At 44.4% G+C, this 17,862-nt stretch overlaps 1 long non-coding RNA gene across 1 annotated transcript; it reads right to left on the bottom strand.

Moving 5' to 3' along the window:
* Window positions 1–11,050: 11,050 nt before the first annotated feature.
* On the bottom strand, window positions 11,051–14,079 carry LOC138972769 (uncharacterized). The gene is made up of 3 exons (XR_011457743.1): window positions 13,947–14,079; window positions 11,630–11,707; window positions 11,051–11,246 (listed from the first exon to the last, which is right to left on the bottom strand). It is a non-coding gene; the product is annotated as an uncharacterized lncRNA (long non-coding RNA).
* Between the last annotated feature and the right edge of the window lie 3,783 nt (window positions 14,080–17,862).

The raw sequence follows: 17,862 nt of genomic DNA, 5'->3' as shown, positions 1-17,862 counted from the left end.
CATGGGGTTTTGCATGTTAAACCAGCAATAACATGATGTTAATCACATTACAAGCAAGCTGTAACACCACCAAAACAAGCAGTTTTGCAAGTTAAGTCTACGATAACATGATGTTACTTGGCGTTAAACCAAAGCTTTACTGCCATCAAAACTTGACATTTTTGCATGTTACAGACATGCTGTAACATGGTTTAACATGATGTTTTGACCGTCGCAAAACGCGCTGAAATTCCAGGCAATTTCGCAGCGATAACTTCAACAAAATCCAATCAAAATCTGGCGTTGTCGTGAACACCAAAATGTGATAAACCCATTGAAACTTGAAGTTTTGTTGGGATTTTGAGTAGTTTTGTAAGATACAAAATGCCACTTTTCGCCCAGTGAGTGAAGAGAGGTATTCCAGGAAACCACAGGTCACAGGCTATTGTTGAGAGCTTTAACAAACAGTTGGCAGAAAAACTGTTTTCATATCAGTACCATCAGGAATTTTTGGACACAGAAAGTAAATTGCGTAACACTGAATGGGTCAAAAGATTACCATCAGTACTTAGAGCAATGAATCTGGAGGTATTTAAAGCTACAGGGTTAAGACCAGTTGATGCAATCAAACAGAAAACAATACCTGTTGCTCCAAAGTCAACAACACCAGTGGCATTACTACCTTTCAATCAGAAAGTCAGATATTTATATGCACCCGGTGAAGCTGAGGGTGACAGCAGGAAGCGTGCAACGGATCCAATCTGGAGTATTGACATTCATGAAATCAAGAGAGTAGTAGAGACAAATCCACCCATATATTACTTGAGAGAACCAGCACCGCAAAGAGCCTTTGTAAAAGAGGAATTACAATTAGTTCCACGTGGTACAAATGTTAAATGATTTTTTATTTAAGATTTTATAGTGTTAACAAAAATGGAAGCTCTGAGAAAGAATTCTAAGCAACTTCATTTTTTTAATTTATATTTTTATTTTGAGTTATAAAATCAAACTCAAAGCGATGGAAGACTCTGTATTAGAATCTTTATCGACAGTATTTGACACCGTTGAATTACAAGTAACGGATCCTCAAAATGTGCAGTCCAGTGTGCAAGACGCCATTGAACAAATTCCAAACAATTTGTTGATTGAACCTCCAGTAAAAGTGCAGATAGTCAGTTTAATAAAATACAAAACAGTCAGTGATGAGATGCTAGAAGTTCATGTTTCAACCAGACAACTAGCACTTAATTCTATGGCAGAATTGAATGGAAACTGGGCAGATGAAATGATGAAACGGTTTGAGCAAGCTGCAGAGGATGCAAAGATGAAAGGATCCGGATGGTCAGAAGGTGAAATTCTAAAAATAGAATTGAAGCTAAGTAAATTTGCCCCCATCAGAGGTAGAAGTTACATACCTTTACCTCCTGCTCTTGTCAAAAAACGTGCTGTGCTGAACATAAAGAATGATGATGACAAATGGTTTATGTGGTGTGTTCTGGCAAGACTGTACAGTGCCCAGCCAGCAAGACATTAGCGGCCGATAATCGGCCGAACACCCTTCAAAAAGTCGGGCCGGTGACGTCAAAACATACGACGCGGGTGTTGGCCCGACTAACTTTTGCAAAGAGGCAACCGAGGCGGCCGACAGGCGGCCGAACACCTGTACTATGGCGGCACGCATCCGGTCCGATGTTAATCGGCCCGATGACTTGTTGGACCTGCGGCCCGACACCTTATGCCGACATCGGGAAGATATCGATTTCAGCGGGAAGACATCGGGACGATGTCGGCCCGCAGGTCCAACAAGCCATCGGGCCGATTAACATCGGAACGGATGCGTGCCGCCATAGTACAGGTGTTCGGCCGCCTGTCGGCCGCCTCTTTGCCTCTTTGCAAAAGTTAGTCGGGCCAACACCCGCGTCGTATCTTTTGACATCACCGGCCCGACTTTTTGAAGGGTGTTCGGCCGATTATCGGCCGCTAATGTCTTGCTGGCTGGGTGCAGCTACAGCAGTATGTCCCCCTTCCCCCCCCCCCCCCCCCCCGCCCCCCAAGTGTAACAGTGCAAAATTCACTTAAAGCTACAGCTACAGCAGTACAACCCCCCTCCCCCCAGTGTTACAGTGGAAAACAAACCTACAGATACAGATACAGCAGTATGTACAACCCCCTCCCCCCCCCCCCCAGTGTAACAGTGCAAAACACAACACCAGCTACAGATACAGCAGTATGTAGACCCCCCCCCCGCCCTCACTGTAACAGTACAAAACACACCTACAGCTACAGATACAGCCGTATGTACAACCCCCCCCCCCCCCCCCCTCAGTATTACAGTATAAAACACACCTACAGCAACAGATTCACCAGTATGTACAACCCCCCCAAGTGTAATTGTGCAAAAATTACTTACAGCTACAGCCGTATGTACACCCCCCTCCCCCTTAGTAACAGTACAAAACACACCTACAGCTACAGATACAGCAGTATGTATACCCCCCCCCCCCCCCCCAATGTAACAGTGCAAAACACACTTACAGCTACAGATTCAGCAGTATGTACAACCCCCCCCCCTCCCCCAACCCAAGTGTAACAGTGCAAAAAACACCTACAGCTACAGCAGTATGTACCCCCCCCCCCCCCCAACTGTAACAGCACAAATCGCACCTACTGCTACAGATACAGCAGTGTGTACACCCCCCCCCCCCCCCCCAGTGTAACAGTGCAAAACACACCTACAGCTACAGCATTAATATGTACAACCCCCACCCCCCCCCCCCCCCCCCCACTGTAACAGTACAAAACTCATTTACAGCTACAGATTCAGAATTATGTACACCCCCCTCCCCCCGCTACCACCACTGTAACAGTACAAAACATACAACACTCCACCCCCTTCCCTCGTGTAGAGTGCAAAACACACCTAGAGCTACAGATACAGCAGTATATACAACCCCAATCCCCCCCCCCCCCCCCCCCCTGTGTGCAAAACACACCTACAGCTACAAAAACAGCAGTATGTTCAACCCCCCCCCCCCCCCTACTGTATCAGTACATAACACACCTACAGCTACAGCGACAGTTACATCTATGCTTGGCGCTGGTGGACAATATTCACTTTTTTGGCCAAAACCGCCAGTTTTGGCCAAAAACGACAAAGATTTGGCCAAAAAACCCACACATTTGGCCAAATAAAATAGATTTGGCTATAACTTTTTTTTGGCCAAAACTGTCTATGTAAAAGTTTTGCCCAAAACTGTTTATGTTAGCTAAAACGGGAGATTTGGCCAAACTTCTGCCACAAAAAGATTTGGCCAAAAAAAGATTTGGCCAAACAAAAAAGATTTGGCCAAATCTTCACTTTTTTGGCCAAATCTTTTTTGTTTGGCCAAATGTTTTAGATTTGGCCAAATATTTTTTTGTATTTGCTGGCGCTGGTGGACAATATTCACTTTTTTGGCCAAATCTCTTTTTGGCCAAAACTTTGCTTTTTTGGCCAAAACTTTGCTTTTTTGGCCAATACAGCTTGGCGCTGGTGAACAATATTCACTTTTTTGGCCAAAAACGCACTTTTTTGGCCAAAACTGGCGGTTTTGGCCAAAACTGGCGGTTTTGGCCAAAACTATACTTTTTTGGCCAAACCTTTGCTTTTTTGGCCAAAAATGTATGTTTTTGGCCAAAAAAGTGTGTTTTTGGCCAAAAAAAGTGAATATTGTCTTGGCGCTGGTGGACAATATTCACTATTTTGGCCAAAAACACACTTTTTTGGCCAAAACTGGTGGTTTTGGCCAAAACTGGCGGTTTTGGCCAAAACTGGCGTTTTTGGCCAAAACTATACTTTTTTGGCCAAAACTTTGCTTTTTTGGCCAAAACCGCCAGTTTGGCCAAAAAAGTGTTTTGGGCCAAAAAAGTGAATATTGTCCACCAGCGCCAAGCAGCTTGGCGCTGGTGGACAATTTTCTCTATTTTGGCCAAATCTACACTTTTTTGGCCAAAACTGGCGGTTTTGGCCAAAACTGGCGGTTTGGGCCAAAACTATACTTTTTTGACCAAAACTTTGTTTTTTGGCCAAAACTGGCGTTTTTGGCCAAAAAATGAATATTGTCCATCAGCGCCAAGGGGTACTCAAAGATTTGGCCAAAAAATGAAGTTTTGACCAAAACTATTTTTTTGGCCAAAACTCTCAATGCAAAAGTTTTGGCCAAAAAAAATATTTGGCCAAATCTAAAACATTTGGCCAAAAAAGTGAAGATTTGGCCAAATGTTTTAGATTTGGCCAAATTTTTTTTGGCCAAAACTTTGCACTTAAAAGTTTTGGCCTAAACATGTTTTTGGCCAAAAACACACTTTTTGGCCAATAATGTACGTTTTTGGCCCAAAAAGAGTGTTTTTGGCCAAAAAAGTGAATATTGTCCACCAGCGCCAAGCATATACATCAGTATGCACACCCCCCCCCCCCCCCCAGTGTAACAGTACAAAACACACCTACAGCTACAGATTCAGCAGTATGTACAACCCCCTCTCCCCCCCCAGTGTCACTGTGCAGAACACACATACAGCTACAGATTCAGCAGTTAGTATGTACACCCCCCCCCCCCCCCAAGTGTGTAACAGTGCAAAACACACCACCAGCTACAGATAGATCAGTATGTACATCCCCCCCCCCCCCAAGTGTTACAATGCAATACACGTCACACCTACAGCTACAGATACATCAGTATGTACACCCCCCCCCCCCCAAGTGTAACAGTGCAAACCACACTTACAGCTACAGATTCAGCAGTATGTACTCCACCCCCCCCCCCCCCCCCCAGTGAAACAGTGCAAAAATCACTAACAGCTACAGCAGTATGTACCCCCCTCCCCCTACAGCTACAGAAGTATGTTACCCCCCCCCCCCCCCCTGTAACAGGACAATACACACCTACATCTACAGCAGTATGTACACACACACACCCCACCCCCACTGTAACAGCACAAATCACACCTACAGCTACAGATACAGCAGTATGTACACCCCCCCCCCCACTGTAACAAGACAAAACACACCTACATCTATATTTACAGCAGTATGTACAACACCCCCCTCCCCCACTGTAACAGGACAAAACACACTTACATCTACATATACAGAATAAGATACAGCAGTATGTACTCCCCCCCCCCCCCCCCTCACTGTAACAGCAAAACTAACATTGAGAGCAAAAAAAAACCGAAATCACTTACTCGCTCCATCCGTGTTGTCCTCGAGTTGACGTCTGAATCTGATTGTCATTGCCAAGAGCCTGACTCACTGGCTACACAACTATTCTCACCGCCACCACGTGGCACTGGGACCAGCACTCAGATTGAGATCCCGAGGCGACATTCGTCTCGGATAACATATCATCAATGTGCTGTCCAACATTCCCAAGAATGTCTCTTCTTTCGATATTAACTTGAACTAAGAAAACAAATAAAATTCGCTCACGCGGGAAAGCAGCAGCCATTTTCACACTCAATCTTGTTTACCGTAAGGAAAGCTATTTGAATATTTCAAGTAAATGATGGCGTATTTTTAAAATGTAAAACTCATGATTTGAGCTCATGCTGTATTTGATTGCAAATATGCAAATAAAACTTACAATTAATTATCCTACTCCTATGTGAAAAAGTCAACAAATATGAATAATTTAGTTTCGCATTTGCATGGTCAGTCTCATAATGTCACGCCGTTGCTGGACCGACGCTTGAACAGGGGACGTAACAAATGTTAAAATAATGATCATCAATTTGTTATCTCCCGTAACTCTGCATAATTTTATCGACAGCAACATTGCGTCGGGCCGATGTCGGGGTTTATTACGTACATTTGCCGAGTTTTACACACAGTCAAACGGTATCGGCGCGACAACGGACGTCGACACACGACATATGACGACGTCACCCGACTGAAATCGTCAGTCGGCCGACGAAAGCTTGCTAGCTGGGTGTAAAGAAAAATGCAGAAAGAGTGTCTAACTATCATGCATACAGAAATAAACTAAACTTTACTGGTATTGAATTTCCTGTCAGCATTACAAGCATTGACAAATTTGAACAGCAAAACAAACCCATCACCGTAAATGTTTACACGTGGGATGAGGAAGATGAACTGAAACCAGTCAGAATATCAAAGAACTCACCAACGATTGGTGATTGTGATACTAACCATGTTGACATGTTACTAATGACTGATGGTGTAAAATATCATTACACTTTGATTCGTACAATGAGTAGACTGATGGCGAGCACAAGCAATCACAATAGTAAACAAGACTTTTGTAGGCGATGTCTATTGCGTATTCCATCAATGCATGCAGCACTTATACACAAGCATTGTAAGAGCGTTGATGATGCGGTTGTGAAGTTAACAACACCACCGCCAGACAGCAAAGTGTATTTTAAGAATGTATGCAAACTACAGAAAAGTCCTTATGTTGTTTATGCTGACTTTGAATCTATCATTGTGCCATATGAAGGACCTTTACCAAAAGACCTACCTAAAACAGTAACTCTAAGTAATCATCAAGTCTGTTCATATGCATTTATTGTTGTTAGTTCAGATGGTAAACATTCTAAACCGCAATTGTACAGAGGACCTAATGCAGCAAAGAACTTCTTACAGCAAATGAACCAAGTGCGAAATGACTGCTCCAAACAACTGAATCTTTCAGACATTGTTATGAAACCTGAAGACCAAGAACAGTTTAATTCTACCACACAGTGTTGGATATGCGAACAAAGTCTAACACCAAACACAGACAATCCAATAGTAAGAGATCATGATCATGTAAGTGGGCAGTTCCGAGGAGCAGCACACAGCAAATGTAATCTACAATTAAAGTTTGATCCTAAGACTTGGAAGCTTCCAATCTTCTTCCATAACTTGCGCGGTTATGAGTCACATCTGATCATGCAGATGATTTGGATAATTTTCGTGTTGATTTCCAAGGATTCTTGTGTTAAATGTTTGCAGAGTGGTGTATAAGAGTGTATTGAAGCTAATTGTGAACCTGTCTTGTCGGAATAAGTGAATTTGTGAGTGCTATTGGTGTGAATTTGTGTGATCGTCTGTCCACGTGTTAGAGCGGCCATCTTTCCTTCCCGGTCGTGAATCAGCTAAGTGCTTTTGTTTCCCTTGTTTTCGTTGCTCTCTACTTGCTGTTTTCTCGTTCTTTCGTTCGTTGGTGTTTGTCAACGAGAGCTTGTGGTTTTATTCTGTTGTCCTTGTCAACGTTTTGTGGGTTGTTTTACTGCATTTGATCTCAGTGTTAGTGTGTTGTTGTGGTGTTGTGGTCGAGGCGCTTTCGGACTTCCCGTGTCATCCTAGACCGTAGCCTGTCGTAAATTATAGTGTGTTAGTCTTTTTGCTGCTAGATTGCTTAGACTGTTGTTATTATTTTGTTAGGTTAGAATGTTTCTCTTTCTGTAAACGTAGTCTGCCTTATGCGTTAGCGTGTACCTTAGTGTGTACAGTGGCCTTTGTTCTGCCCAGGCGTCATAGTTGGTAGCCTGCTAGACTATTGTTGTTGTTCAGTCAGCTGTAGCTACACTGACCAGCGCCTGCGTGCGATGAGTCACAGAGTGAGTTGGCCCTTTTCCCACTGTTCTGCCCGCTTATACAATAGGTAGGGATTGTCTCCTGAGATGTACCCTCAGAGTACATTCTTAGGTGTCATACATTGCGTGAGCTCTCTTTCTCTCTCTCTCTACCTCTCTCTCTCTCTCTCTCTCTCTCTCTCTCTCTCTCTCTTTTTCCACTCCCCTCTCTCACTATGGCGATATGTTCCCCCCTCAACTACCGTCCCACCGATGCTGCTAGACTGCGCCTGCCACGGCCTCTATACCTCCATCTCAAGGAGCTGGGAATCCTGCAGAGACCACCAACCGTAAGGGGCTGTCGCGCCGGCCGCTCGCAGCGTCTTCGAACCGCACAACAACTTGCTGCCCTCAACCCTTCTCCTACCTACACTTCTCTCACGCCCACCACCCCCACCCAATGTACCACTACCCCTCCCCAGCATCCCCCCACCCTTTCTCTGCTTCCTTCTATCCCTCCCTATTCTCCCACCACCCCTCCCCATTCTCTCACCACCCCTCCCCATCCTCCCATCACCCCTCACCTCCCCACCCCTCCCCTTTCTCCCACAACCCCTCCCCAGCACCCGCCCACCCAAAATCAGCACCCACCCACTCATTCCAAAAACACCCTACACCTCTGCCTCCTCAACTCCCAGTCAGTAAATCCAGAAGGCAAAGCAGATCTGATAGCAGACTACATTATAGAAAACAAGTTAGACGCCCTGTTCATCACCGAGACGTGGCTGCGACCTGGTGATGACCCCAAGATCAAGCAGCTGACCCCCGCAGGGCTGGGCGTGGTGGAGGCATCGCCGTCGTCTACAAGGACCACATGCATGCTGCAGCGTCCTTCTCGGACAGCCTCCCCTTCCCCCACACCACCTTCGAAGCCGTGGAGATGACGGTCGCCACCACCACCACCCTCACCTTCCTGTGTATATATCGCCCTCCCCCTAACACCAAGAACAAGCTGAAGGACTCTACTTTCTTCGACGAGTTCTCCCAAGCCCTCGACCACTACAACGGGACGTCCCATAGCGCCATCGTCCTCGGTGACTTTAACATCCACTGGGACTGCCCTGCCAACGCTGACACCAAGCGGGCCCGTGCGCTGTTGGACAGCTACAGTGTGGACCAGGTCGTTCCTTTTCCCTCCCACTCCCGTGGCCACATCCTGGATTGGATTGTCACTCGACCCTCGGACAATCTGGTCTCCAGCCTCGTCGCCAACGACCATCTTGTCTCCGACCACACCGCCATCAACTTCGTCGTCAACATCACCAAGCCAGCAAAGAAGCGGAAGATGGTCACACGTCGCAAGCTACGAGACATTGAGACAGATGCTTTTGGAGACGAAGCTGCCCTGCTGCTTGCCCAGCGAGACCCGTCGGCTCCGACCTCGCCCATTTCTTCAGCTCGACTCTGCGCCAGCTCCTCGACAAACACGCCCCGCCATCTCTATGCGCAGTCTCTGAGCGACAGCCGGCTCCCTGGTTCTCTGAGGACATCACAGCCGCCAAGATCGAGAGACGGCGAGCGGAGCGTGCATGGCGACACTCTGGCCTGGAGGTTCATAAGCAGATTCTCAGGGATGCGGTGCGTCGAGTCACGCAAGCCATCACTGCTGCCAAGATCGAGCACTTCCACGACTGCATCGTCAACGCCTCATCATCCAGGGAGCTGTTCTCCATCATGTCCTCTCTCCTGGGCTCCTCCCCCGCTGCCCCCTTACCCACTGCTCACCCACCACAGGATATCCCGGAGTTATTCTCGGAGTTCTTCAAGGACAAGATTGACAAGCTTCGGAAAACACTCGATCAGCAGCCCTTCGTCCCGTCCCCACCCTCCCCTTCCTTCTCCGGCTCCCCCCTCACGTGCTTTCAGCCTGTCACTCAAAACCACGTCAAACGACTCATCACCAAGACGGCCATCAAGACCTGCGAGCTAGATCCCCTGCCAGGCTTCCTCTTCACCAAGTGTCTGGACAAGCTCCTGCCGTCTATCACAGATATCATCAACATATCCCTGGCCACAGGCGTCGTTCCCGACTGCTTCAAGTCTGCCGTTGTCCGCCCACTCATCAAGAAGCCCGGCCTTGACGTCAACGAGTTGAAGAACTACCGTCCTGTGTCCAACCTGCCCTTCCTCTCCAAGCTTCTGGAGCGTATCATCCTGGAGCAGTTGAGCGCCCACCTGTCTCGGAACTCGCTGATGCCAGTGTACCAGTCTGCGTACCGCCCTCACCACAGCACCGAGACGGCGCTCCTGCGAATCACCACGGACCTCCTGAACGCAACAGATAGCGGTCTCGTCTCTGCCCTTGTGCTGCTGGACCTTTCCGCGGCCTTCGACACGATCGACCACCAGCTACTCGTCGATCGCCTCAGTTCCACGTTCGGCATTCACGACACCGCCCTCTCTTGGTTTAGGAACTACCTCCAGAACCGCTCTCAGACTGTCACCACTGATTCGTTCTCTTCTCAGCCTGTCCCTGTCCGCTTCGGCGTCCCACAAGGATCTGTCCTCGGCCCTGTCCTTTTCACCCTGTACACCCAACCCCTCTCCCTGGTCATCGAACGCCACGGCCTGAACTACAACTCCTTTGCCGATGACACGCAGCTCCAGAACAGCGCCAAGCCGGAGGACGTTGACGATCTCCTTGGATCCATCTCCAGTTGTTTCACTGACATCAAGAACTGGATGACTGAGAACAAGCTGAAGCTGAACAGTGAGAAGACGGAGGCCCTTCTCGTTGGAACACGACAGAAGATTGCTTCCCTCACTGTGACCGACCTCCAGCTGGATGACGCGACTGTTCCATTCTCCCCTGCTGTCAAGAGCCTTGGCGTCTTTCTCGACTCCACTCTCTCCATGCAGACGGGTCACTCTCCTGAAAACTGGTCAGATGTGTGACATGAGTGCCCAAAAATAAAGTTAGTCAAAATTGAAATATTTTGGTGTGTTTGGTTTGTTTAACATCTCAACTTTCCAACACAAGGTTTTGAAAAGCAAGATAAACTTTTGGAAATGTTGTAATTTAAGATAATGTGTTGAAGGTTGCCTCGTCTCGCGTGTAACACAGGGCACCATTAGAGGCACATTTTTACTCTTATCATAAAAAATACAAGTGATTATCATGCAATTTCCAATGAGATACAATAGAAATTGCTTCATAGAAGTACCAGAAGTTTCAAAATATACCATACACTTACATAATGGGGGGATTACTATGAGGACGCCAGATCAACCATTTCATTATTTACAGAAAACCTTTCCAGCAAGTGATCAGATATTGCTATCTGCAAAATTGTATGATTTAAAGAATCTCCATGAATACTTAAAACAGGAATATGGACATACTTTGAAAAATCTTGGTAATGCATGCAGATATTCATCAAATGACACAGAACGTCTCGCGTGTAACCATGGACACCGCAAACAAACACAGACACCAATATCAGTTAACCATGGGTTTATTTCAGTCAAAACGAAACAACTTTTTATTGAAATGTGTGTCTGCCACGCCTGTCAAGATTTGGGACAGGCAGCACCTCAACTACTTCATCAAACTTCACAAAAAATATCTCCTCCACAGCAGGCCACACAAACGATGATCCTTGTTTCCTAAGGAAACGGACAACCACCCTATTCCCATCCAGTGTGTCAATCTGTGGACAAACAAATGAACCTTTCTTAAAATAGAAAAATTAAAAATAGTAACTAAAAAGGTTTACATCATGAATTAAAAATACAAGGAGCAAATGACACCAATAAACTTGGAAATGTCTACCTCAGAAAAGCAAACTGAAGCTCTCCATTCATACCAACTAGGAGTAATTTGGTACTTGAAATACATGTATAAATATAATTGATTCCATATGTAACCTACACTTACCATGCCATGAAAAGACTTTGCTAGGAATGTCTGCACAAATCAGTATGGATACAGAAAATTTAAAAAATGACTGCATGCAAGCAAAGTCATTCCAGTATAATAAGATTAAGATTAATGAAAAACATGTTAAAACAATTATTTACAGTAGAAACGTACCGGTCTCTCTGATCTGCTCCTGGATCAGCATTGACTGGACTGGCAGAAAGGATAGGAGCATTAGCAGCATCCTGGCATCTGAAAAAAAGTATGCAACAGTTGGAGTCAGATATTTTAATTGCTACCACAGCTTTACATCTCACATTGAGGTACATAACAGTGCATGTTACAACCGTCAAGATCCCAAGATACACACATTGGAAACCAGAGTGGTTCTGTCCTGAACACATCCTCGTAACACAAAGAAACAACAAGTCGCGTAAGGCGAAATTACTACATTTAGTCAAGCTGTGGAACTCACAGAATGAAACTGAACGCACTGCATTTTTTAACAATGACCGCAGTGAAACTGACGAGCCTGTTTAGGGCGGTAGTGGTTTCGCTGTGCTGCATAAGCCCGCTTTACTGCACCTCTCTTCGTTTGAACTTTCTGAGCGTGTTTTTAATCCAAACATATCATATCTATATGTTTTAGGAACCGACAAGGAATAAGATGGAATTGTTTTTAAATCGATTTCGGAAATTTAATTTTAATCATAATTTTGATATTTTTAATTTTCAGAGCTTGTTTTTAATCCCAATATAACATATTTATATGTTTTTGGATCAGAAAATGATGAAGAATAAAATGAACGTAGTTTTGGATCGTTTTATAAAAAAATAAAATTTTAATTACAATTTTCAGATTTTTAATGACCAAAGTCATTAACTAATTTTTAAGCCTCCAAGCTGAAATGCAACACAAAGTCCGGCCTTCGTCGAAGATTGCTTTGCCAAAATTTCAATCAATTTGATTGAAAAATGAGGGTATGACAGTGCCGCTTCAACTTTTACAAAAAGCCGGATATGACGTCATCAAAGACATTTATCCAAAAAATGAAAAAAACGTCTGGGGATATAATGCCCAGGAACTCTCATGTCAAATTTCATAAAGATCGGTCCAGTAGTTTACTCTGAATCGCTCTACACACACACGCACAGACAGACACACAAACATATACACCACGACCCTCGTCTCGATTCCCCCTCTATGATAAAACATTTAGTCAAAACTTGACTAAATGTAAAAATGACTACACGCTGTGTAAAATCTGCTCCAGTGCGAATGAAAATGCCAGTATCTGTCATAATTTCTGTCCCGCACGCATCGCTGACACCGCATGCGGAAAGCAGCAATGGCGTCTGCTATACGAACGAGACAGCTCTGGCTATGATGAGAGATTCAAACGCTATTTCTTGAGATTCTCAACAAAACAAATGAACCTGAACCACATGATCTAATCTTCATTTAAAAAAATAGAAAATAAACTAACAAGAGGCGCAAAACAATCATAAACAAGAAGGGCAAAGCCCATACGACTCACATGCTTTACACATTTTTCCTACCAAAATACATGTGACCTTGACCCAAGACCCAAGGTCATCCAAGGTCATGCAACACAAAGCTGTTAATTCAAGACATAGGAAGTACAATGGTGCTTATTGGCTCTTTCTACCATGAGATATGGTCACTTTTAGTGGTTCACTACCTTATTTTGGTCACATTTCATAAGGGTCAAAGTGACCTTGACCTTGATCATATGTGACCAAATGTGTCTCATGATGAAAGCATAACATGTGCCCCACATAATTTTTAAGTTTGAAACAGTTATCTTCCATAGTTCAGGGTCAAGGTCACTTCAAAATATGTATACAATCCAACTTTGAAGAGCTCCTGTGACCTTGACCTTGAAGCAAGGTAAACCAAACTGGTATCAAAAGATGGGGCTTACTTTGCCCTATATATCATATATAGGTGAGGTATTGAATCTCAAAAACTTCAGAGAAAATGGGAAAAATGTGAAAAATAGCTGTTTTTTAGGCAACATTTATGGCCCCTGCGACCTTGACCTTGAAGCAAGGTCAAGATGCTATGTATGTTTTTTGGGGCCTTGTCATCATACACCATCTTGCCAAATTTGGTACTGATAGACTGAATAGTGTCCAAGAAATATCCAACGTTAAAGTTTTCCGGACGGACGGACGTCCGGACGGACGTCCGGACGGACGTCCGGACGGACGGACGGACGGACGGACGACTCGGGTGAGTACATAGACTCACTTTTGCTTCGCATGTGAGTCAAAAAACGAAAACTTCTTTTCACGTTGGACTGTACCTAGATCTACTCTACCCATGAATTTGCCACTTGGTTGCGTTTTTTCTGACAGAAAGGCATTTTTTTCGAATTCAGTTTGTAAACATGACAAAATCATATTAGTGGTTTAAGTTCTACACGCTAAATAGTAAAAATAGAGCCGTTGTAAAGCTCAAACTTACCTCAAAGGTTGTGATCACATGTACCGTCTCGCACGTCTGTCGTCAACTTTGGCGCGGACCCCGCAACAACAAAGTTTTCCTGCGTCTAACCGCGTGCTCGATTGTACGAAAACACGTTTGCACCGTGTAACCCCCGCAGGGACTCCCTTATATTCATGCGCGAATGGGTTGAAAGATCGCAAGTTTGCCAGAAAATAGTTCTGCAATGTGCTCACACGTATCGCAAATTTTCGGACACCACTTGCAGATCTATCAGAACATCTCATTAAACTTGCTTTACAGACTCAACTTGAATCTCACTCAATCGCGATTAACGACATCGAATATTTTACTATGTCAGAGTAGAATTATCCATCCCCTGAAACAGTATGCACAAGTTATGTTTGGGCAAGGCGTTGAAGCTAAAAATTGGACACCATGCGTGACGTGCGAGACGATTGTTTCTACATTGTCAAATGCAACTAAGTTATTATCGAAAGATCGTTTGGGCGCATCGGGCGGGTGAAATCAAATTCATACACAGGAATTTGCAACAATTGTAGAAAAATGTGTTATCAAATGGGTAAATTTGAGGCATGTGTATGTGCAGAGATAGCATGTCACACTTTCGAATGGAAAAAAGTGGCGATTTCAGAGCTTCTGCAGTGCAAAGCAAATCACAGAATTTACAAACGCTTTAGTTCTTGTTCACACTGTTCCTCCAAATAACACTGAAGACAACAAAACACATAAAAATAAAGGAAAGTAATTATTTTGTTGTTTATTTAAATGTTTTTGTACGCTGTCCCGACTGACCAGTTTCTAGGAGAGTGACCCAGACACACATCTCCTTCATCATCAAGACCTGCTTTTTCCACCTACGACGCATCGCCTCCATCCGTCGCTACCTCACCCACGACGCCTGTGTCAAGCTGGTTGTCTCCCTCATCTTCAGTCGTCTGGACTACTGCAACTCCCTTCTGGCTGGCCTCCCCGCCTCATCCATTCATGGCCTACAACGAGTCCAGAACGCCGCTGCCAGGCTGACGTTGAGGAAGACGAAGCGAGACCACATCACCCCCCTACTTCGCTCCTTGCACTGGCTCCCTGTCAACACCCGAATCTCCTACAAACTGTCCACTCTGGTCTACAAGTGTCTCAACGACTCTGCTCCCGAGTACCTTCAATCCTCCCTGGACCTGTACACCCAGCCCTCCGACCGTCCCCTTCGTTCTGCTGCTGACCCTCTCCGCCTCCACATCCCTCGCTCGAAACTCGCATCTGCTGGTCAGCGTGCATTTCCCTCCGCGGGCCCCTCCGTCTGGAACTCCCTGCCGCTTGAGCTTCGCCAGAGCCCCTCTCTTGACGCGTTCAAGAGTAGGTTGAAGACTCAGTTCTTCACGTAGCTGGCTGCGACTTTCATGCTCGACGTGATGTGCTGTGCCCCAAAATACATTCTTGTGCTGTGCTCTGTGAGAGGTGTTTTCTTTGTGCTTAATATTATTTTGTTTGGACCTAGATATTGATGTGTACATTGTTGTTAAACAGTTGTTTGTTTACCAGGGTTTGCTAGTGTGTGATAGGGTTCGTGTCCGTCTGAAGATGTTAGTTTCTTTGTTAGTCCTGTGTTGACAACTCTTCGACAAGCGCTTAGAACTGTACCCACGGAATACGCGCTATATAAGCTTCATATTGATTGATTGATTGATGCAGGCAGTAACTGATGAATAAAAAGCAAGATGCATTGCGCAGTCTTCAGAAAAGTACATGGCCTTTACTCTGAATAGTTTATACTTCTACGATTCTGCTCAACATCTGATGGGAACACTTGAGTCTTTATCTTCATCACTAACTGCTTTCCCAATCACATGTAAGTACTTTGACAGTGACTTAGTTAGAAAGGGAGTCTATTCATATGAATACATGGATTCGTGGGAGAGGTTTGATGAAGATGAGTTACCACCAAAGGATGCTTACTTCTCACGGCTGAAGGGTAAAGGTATAAGTGACGAAGACTATGAACACGCTAAGACTGCATGGAATAACTTAGGATGTAATACAATGGGTTATTATCATGATCAATATTTGTTGGCTGATGTTTGTTTACTTGCAGATATATTTGAGAATTACAGAAGAACATGTATGAAGCACTACAATCTAGATCCTTCACATTACATATCTGCACCAGGCATGAGCTGGGATGCATTTCTTAGATTTACAGGAGTAAAAATTGACTTGCTATCAGATCTACCTACACTTCAGATGATTGAAAATGGACTGCGTGGAGGAATCAGTATGGCTTCACACAATTACTGCAAAGCCAACAACAAATACTTGGACGACTTTGATCCTATGAAACCTTCTAATTACATCATGTATCTAGATGCAAACAATTTGTATGGTTGGGCAATGTGTCAGACGCTTCCACTTCGGAACTTTAAGATCTATTCAGGACCATTTTCACAATGTGTTGTGCTGACAATATTAAAAGCAGGCCCAGACAGTCGAAAGGGATGGATACTAGAAGTTGACTTAGACTATCCACTATCACTTCATGATCTACATAATGATTATCCTTTAGCGGCTGAGAGGTTAAAAGTAAACCCAAGAGAACCTCCAAAGCTGGTGCCCAATCTGTTTCACAAAAAGAAGTATGTGTGTCACTACAGACTGTTACAGTTTTACATTAGACATGGATTAATTTTGAAGGCTGTTCATCGTATAATTTTATTTGATCAAGAACAGTTTATGAAACCTTACATAATGAAAAACACAGAACTGAGAACCAAAGCCGCTGATGCATCAGAGAAAGACTTTTTTAAACTGATGAACAACAGTTGCTTTGGTAAGACAATGGAAAACCCACACAAGAGAAAGGATGTTAGACTTGTTACAAGAGAAAATGAGGCCATCAAGCTGACATCCAAACCACAGTATCAAGACTTTAAATACTTTCATGAACAGCTGTATGGTATCTTAATGAAAAAACTTGAAGTCAAGCTTGACAAACCAGTATTCATAGGCTTTACTGTGCTAGAGTTGTCAAAACTGTTGATGCTTGAGTTTTTGTATGATTATTTGAAACCAAGATATCCCAAATCGAGAGTACTTTACACAGACACAGATTCATTCTTACTTGACATTCCAGCGGATGACATTTACAAAGATCTAGAAGCTGAAAGTCCTGCAGTAAAAGGAAAAGATTCTTTTTATGACACTTGCGACTACCCTAAAGAATCACCATTGCACTCAAATGTTAACAAGAAGGTTATTGGAAAGATGAAAGATGAAATGAATGGGAAGATAATTAAGGAGTATGTTGGATTGCGTGCAAAGATGTACAGTGTTGCAAGTGAGAAAGGGGTGGTTAAAAAAGCAAAGGGTGTTGGCTTAGCAAACAGGTTGTAAAGTCGAGCATATCGCATGATAACTACAAGGAAGCACTGTTTCAGAAGCGAGTGTTTCACCATGACAACCCTAAGATCAGTTCCGCGCTTCATCAGATCAACACAACTATTGTAAACAAGAAATCTTTAGATGCTAATGACACAAAGCGCGTTTATTCATCACCAGAATATTCTTATGCAATTGGGCACTGGAGGACAAACGCGGCTCCAAATAGTCTGAGTGTGTAATAAGAATTTTTGTCAATCGGGAAAACCCGCTATGACAGCTTTGTTTTGACTGCAGCGGGGAAGAGGACGTTGCTTGCGTTAGGGAAGTATTTGTGAAAGGGGAGTAGGCTTTGTTGAGTTTCAAAGCAGCCACCAAGTACACTTGTCAAAGCTTGATTCAATAAACAAGTCATTTGCATAAAGTGCACTCGGTGGCCGCCTGAAAAGGCAGCCTAAATATTGAAGCGTAGTGAAGCGAAGCGTTGAAACAGAGTGACCCAAGCCGCCGGTTTACCAGCAAGACCTAACCGTTCACGCGTGAA

This window comes from Littorina saxatilis, linkage group LG8 (assembly GCF_037325665.1).
Source record: "Littorina saxatilis isolate snail1 linkage group LG8, US_GU_Lsax_2.0, whole genome shotgun sequence".
In the NCBI taxonomy this organism is placed as follows: Eukaryota; Metazoa; Mollusca; class Gastropoda; order Littorinimorpha; family Littorinidae; genus Littorina; species Littorina saxatilis.
The sequence above is the reverse complement of the archived record's forward strand: the minus strand, read 5'-3'. Positions and strand labels throughout refer to the sequence as shown.